Raw genomic sequence first — 6,668 nt, 5'->3', positions numbered from 1 at the left:
TGAAATATGAAATCAAATGACAAAAGTTTTCTTTATATTCCCGAGGATCGAACTCGCGACCTTCATATCTGTAGCCCAATGAGGGTACCACGAGGCTACAGAGGTGTTGATGAGCTTCTCTAGATCTGGTTTTTCGAATGTCCTTTTCAAGATCCGTACGCCAGCAACAGATATTTTACGCGCGTTTCCTAAGGTTCATGGAAAGTATGTTCGAAACATAAAAATGTTGATAAATGTTGTTTTAAGTTTCTTTTTTCGGTTTATAAGCATGGAAAAACACTTTCCCTCGGTTTTGGTAGACAGAGCATGCCTTAGGGGGTCGGGAAAAACCGCGGGGGCTTCGCCACCTTGGTTTTACCCTCTCCCCAGGGCATGCTCTGTCTACCAAAACCTCGTGAGCGTGTTTTCTCCAATACTTAAACACCTCTGCAAGTCAAAACACGTTTTTAATACATATTGTGACAGTTTAAAAACTGCATTAAAAACTAAAAATGCGGACTTATATTGAAAGGACGAAAAACCCTTTGTTTGGATAACATAAAACCATCTGACTTGGTGAATCATTTTAAGAGTGTGTTTAATAATAACTATACGAAGAACAGCAAGACTTTTATAATAACATAAACCATTTTGTATTATCCGTGTCTGATTCTACTATTGAAGATAATATTGATATAAACATTGAACTTGATATAGATATAACTCACAGTGAAAAAATTGATGCTATAAATGATATGAAAAATTGAAAATCCCCTGGTTATAGTGGAATTCTAATAGAATTATTTTTTTTAAATGCCCCTACCATAACTATAGAAATGTTACTTTCACTATTTAATCTCGTTTTAAATACTGGTGTTTCTCCTAAAGCCTGGTCACAAGGTGTAATTATGCCCCTATTAAAAAGGCAGTAGAAACAATCCCTCTGATTATAGACCCATCTCTTCACTTGAGTGTTTAGGGAAAATATTTGCTGAGATAGTGTGTAAACGTTTAAATGATTGGGCAGATCAAGATAGTTTTTTAGTACCTGAGCACACTGGGTTTAGAATAGGATTTAGATCATCTGATAATGTGTATATTATCAATGCTTTGATTGAAAAATACTTATTGTAACATAAAAGTAGATTCTATTGTGCATTCATAGATCTTAAGTCAGCGTTCGATTCAATGTGTGGGACAAGTTTATATTACATATTCTTGATAGGTAATGTTAGTGGTTAAATATTAAGAATACTAAAAAAAAAAGAGTGTGAAAATGTTAAATCTTGTATACTTGTTAATGGTGGCTTTACAGACTTTTTCCATTGCCAGTCAAGTGTACGACAGGGGTGTGAGTTATCTCCCTTTCTGTTATCATTCTTTGTAAATGATATTGTTGATTTTCTTAATTCAGACGGGCAACGTAATATCCAATTAGGAATGATTGAACTTTTTATTCTAATGTTTGCAGATGATATGGTGTAATTTGACAATACAGTCGTGGGGTTGCAAAGATCCCTCATCAATGGAAATTGTCTATAAATATAAGCAAAAGTAAAGTTATTGTCTTTAGACTTAGTGGTCGTCTTCGAAGATATGAAAAGTTTTGGTTTGGCACTGACATTATAGAAATTGTTCCTACTAATAAATATTTAGGTGTTCATCTTTCATCATCCGGTAGTTGGTACTTTACTCAGAAGACACTAGCACTGCAAGCGACGAAATATCTTCTCGCTTTAAAATCAGGCTCAAAGGAAACTTCCTTATAATGTACTTTTACAGATATTTGATGTCAAAATACTACATGTTCTTCTCTACTGCTCAGATATATGGGGCATTCACCCGTCTCAAGATGTATATGATAGATTCTGTAAGGATATTTTACAACATGGGAGATTTGTCCCCAATATAGTTGCTCGTTTAACAATACAATATATAAATGGGCTATAGATCACCAGCAACCAAAGTTAGGCCACCATACTAGGGACCGTGGGGACTAACGATACCTCTGTTACCTGACGGTCCCCAAGTAGGATTAACACCATCCCTTTAGCTGCTGGCGATGATACGGATTTTAGCCATCAGTTAAAATAACAAAGATACTACGTTTAATACTGTGGCATGAATTAAGGTACTGTGAAGCATGTGGTCTTACATATCCTCTCAGAGGGACAATAACTTTACACTACTTCAACCCCTTTTGCATGAGCATACAGCCACTAACCACCCATTTTATGCATACCAGACTTTTAAATCGTAGTATATTTGTTAGTTTTATTCAATGGCTAAACTTGCATACCATCGCCAGCGACTGAAGGGATGATGTAAATCCTGCCGGGGTCCATGCAGGAAGCAAAGGCACTGTAAGTCCCCATGGTCCCTAGTATGGTGATCTCCCTTTAGTTACTGACGATCCCTAGCCCATTTTTATATTGTGTTGTTCACTGATACTTATGGTTTTTATATATTCTCAACTAGTTTAAAATCGAATCTGTGATATCCTAGTTATTGTACTGTCCTTCGTTGACAGCTTTTTATTTAGTCTAAGTCTATGTATTATTAATGTACTTCTCGTCACGATATGGCTGAAATACTGCCGATGTGACGTTAAATCTTAACTCACTCACTAACAACCCAAGTCACAAATTATACACTACCAATATTATAAAATATTCCTACTTTAATAATGCTGTCATTAAATATTCTTATTGACATGGATATTTGATTTATGATCAACTTGCACTGTGTGTCTTGTCTTGTGCAAATCTACATGTTTACATGTATGTACTAGCATATACACTCTTAAAAAACAAAAAACACACACAGTAGTATGTAATTCATTGAACCTGACTACTAATCCGGTACATAAATTATGTTATTGGAAAATGTCGGTGGCCTGATATTCGACAAACGGTGCGTCAAAACGCAGGTTATGGCATTCGTATACGTGGTAGTGGCTATAAAAAGGCAAGCATAAGCCAATTGTTTGTCATTCAATTGTCAACATTTTGCAAGTTCGAAAATGCCGAGACTCAGCGCTGCCGATCGGAACATCGTCATAGGACGTATCCAAGGAGAATCGTAGTCTTCTGTTGCACGCCACTTCAACGTCCATCACAGCACCATTTGCCGCCTTTGTGACCGATACACACAGTTCAATGCCCGATTTAGAATTACCACCCCTGCACAGGATCGCCACATTCGACTGTCCCACCTACGTCATCGCAATGCCACAGCTACGGAGACTGCAGGAGGAATCCCTGGTTTGAGATGGATATCGGACCAGTCTGTCAGGAATCATCTTCACGAGGCTGGAATCCGACCCCGAAGACCAGTTATCGTCCCTGTTTTGCAACAGATCCATCAACAGCGGCGCTTGCCCCATATTGTGTACGTGAATTCGACAAATTCGGTGACGGTGGTGTCATGGTGTGTGTGTGTGGGGGGGGGGGGGGGGGGGGGGGGTATGAGGGGATTGTGAATATATATCTTACACCACGAGATCTGACTTGGTTGTGGTTCAGGTAATTTGACAGCAAATCGCTACATTAATCAAATTCTTCAACCTCACCACCTTCCAATCCTTGACCGCCAGAGGGAGCGGTTTCACCAGGACAACTCTAACACAAAAGTATTTTAATTGTTTACGATTCTTACCCGATCGAATGCTTGCACCATATATTCTTGCGGAGAGGTTATGTTTTTATTTTATTATATGCATGTTTTGTTAAGTGTAGTAGATACTTAAATCCCTGTAGAGGGCACGGGTGGCTCCGAATTTCGCTGTGCAGAGTTGCGTCCCTTGGGCACGCCAGAAACCTATGATTGTGGGTTCGAATCCCGGTTGACCCCGATGGGTTTCATCGAAGTGGTAGACAGTTTCAGCTGGCTAACGTCACATTTCCGATCCCATCAAGACAGCTCTATTTCCAAAGCGTAATGAAATTTACATTGTGAATGAGCGGAATTAAAGAGACTTACGTTTTATAATCATATTTAAGAAACTACATGTATTTTCAAAAACTTTTTACACCCGTTCTACATTTCGTTCCAATCGATCTGGACTATTCAACTCGCTGGCGAAGGTCGAAGGTCGTATATTTGTATATGTACATGTATAACTTGTAACTACAGCTGTACATAATATATATTTATGATAATCAATTATGCTCGTTCTAAATCTGCAAGATGACAGTCTTTATTGTACTTTACATTTGAAGTCATTTTAAAGTTTCTAGGAGTTATGTAATGGTGTGGTATTATGAATGAAATTAGAATATGAATAGTAAAAAAAACAGTTACCGTATGGGATGTACATCTTTTACCTGTCTTCGAACACCACGCTTGTGCCGACGCCCGGGGGTCATGAAACTAACTGATCCCATAAAAGGGGCGACTAGTTTCGCAGATACTCCGTAGAAGCTCCGTGGAGTGTTTGCGTATGTACGCAGAAATTTTACAGACATTCTGCGTACAAGTAGTCCCCTCGTAGCTACACAAAGGTGTTACAAACATTATGCGTAGTCCTCGAGGACATTTTGCGAAATACAGTTAAAGACTTTTGCGTTGTTGTGTGTACAAAATGCCGATGGTTTTTAATCACGAAGTAATAATTGTAAGTCATTAAAATTATTCGTAAGTCCTTTGGAATTCCATTGGATAATAGCAGAAGAGCTCATGGTGGCTCAACTGGCGATCTTGAACGTTAAGGGGGTCCACTCCCATGTACAAGCCGTGGAAGAGTGACTTCCATCTCGAAATGTTCAAAAGGATTGAAAACCTCCACAGGGGTTGACAAAAAAGAAGGCATCGCCAAATGTTAGGGAGGGGTCTAGCCCTTCTCATTATTCTTTTTTGTCTTTTTTTGTGAGATGGGCATCACATAAGAACAGTCGATTCTGATGTTTGTCAGACGTCGGAAATGATGGCATAACATCTGTTTGTTTGTTTGTTACTTTGTTTGTTGTTTAACGCAGCACTCAGCAATATTCCAGCAAAATGACGGCGGTCTGTTTATAAACGAATCTGGACCAGACAATCCACGAAATTGGGATACGATGACATGCATCAACCAAATCAGTGAGCCTGACCACCCGATCTCGTTGGTCGCCTCTTACGACAAGCATTAAACATCTATTCTGTTTGTGACGCCGAACTTAATGTATTATTGTCCTTTTGGGAAACTTGAGTGGTGTCCCCACCGTCATACAGCTGGAATATTGCCGAGAACGGCGTTAAATCAAGAATGATCTGATGATCCTTCACCCAGGAGATGAATGTTTTGCATTGTGTGGAAACTGAAGCAGCTGTGGTAACAAGTGGCAGAGAAGATACATCAGCTGAATACGTTTTGGCAGATGGAGTTTGAAATGGCGATTGACCTTATTTTATTGCATTGGTTGGAAATATTGTTTGTGCATTTGATTTCATAATTTTAGATTCAATCTCAAAGACAGATTTGGATGAGGCCATGACATCTTCTCTACAGTTTGAACACATGAGAGATTCAGTCGAACAATGTAACGGCAGCACACTATCGTTTGCTAATGCTGTATTTGGCCCCATGGCCCAACTTTTGACATTCAAAATAGATCAGCAACGAGTGACGAGAACATTTTAGACATTTTGCTTAATTTTGTGCTATGAAGTCCTAAATTCAAAACATCAACACATGAGTCTCGAAAGTCTGCCAAGCCATAGTCCTTTAGGCATATTATGAACATTCTATGAATGGAATACTGTTAACCAAACATGACACCATAAGGTAAGCATACACTGCTCTGCCAGTGGCACAATTTTCAATAAGAATGTAAGTGGTTTTGGTTAGGTTTGTTGTTTAACGCCACACTCAGCAATATTCCAGCTATATGACGGCGGTCTGTAAATAATCGAGTCTGGACCAGACAATCCAGTGATTGATATCATGAACATAGATCCACGCACTTGGGATACGATGACATGCAAACAAGCCTGACCACCCGATCCCGTTAGTCGCCTCTTACGACAAGCATAGTCGCCGTTTACGGCAAGCATGGGTTGCTGAGACCTATTCTACGTATAGGCGTGTTCAATTTAAATGTTTTTAAGCATCATAATAACATCACGATGGACACGAAAGGGTATCACCAATTGTTTTCACATGTACAATACCTAATAAAGACTGAAGTCGTGATAGACTAATATAAACAAGAAGGGTGGTGCATTCTGCTTTTGGCAGAGACAACCTGAAAATTTGGAAAAGGTTTTTTTCGCTTTAATGTACATGCAGTACCACCCTTGATGGAGCAAAACAGTACCCCAAGAAACATGAATCCTGAACGATTTTGATTTGACAAAATCAGCTGATCTCACCAGCTCAGTAACATCGCTCACAATAACTTTTATTCAACCTTAATACCTCCGTGTCTTCTAACATATCTTTCTTATTCACATGAATTCATTTTCACAATTGTAAACACCTTGAGTCGCATCATTGCTTAGTTGATAATCTATTCATTCATGGCATTTGTCAATGGCGGAAATTACAAGATACAGCAATTAGCTACATAAAGATGATTATGAAGTATCTCTTAATGCTGAAAAATAGCATTATACATTTCATGCACATGATTTTCTCTCTCTCTCTCTCTCTCTCTCTCTCTCTCTCTCTCTCTCTCTCTCTCTCTCTACAATTAGTGTATAATACATTT

This window comes from Haliotis rufescens, unplaced genomic scaffold, assembly GCF_023055435.1.
Source record: "Haliotis rufescens isolate VD_foot unplaced genomic scaffold, xgHalRufe1.0.p SCAF_17, whole genome shotgun sequence".
NCBI classification, from domain to species: Eukaryota; Metazoa; Mollusca; class Gastropoda; order Lepetellida; family Haliotidae; genus Haliotis; species Haliotis rufescens.
The sequence above is the reverse complement of the archived record's forward strand: the minus strand, read 5'-3'. Positions refer to the sequence as shown.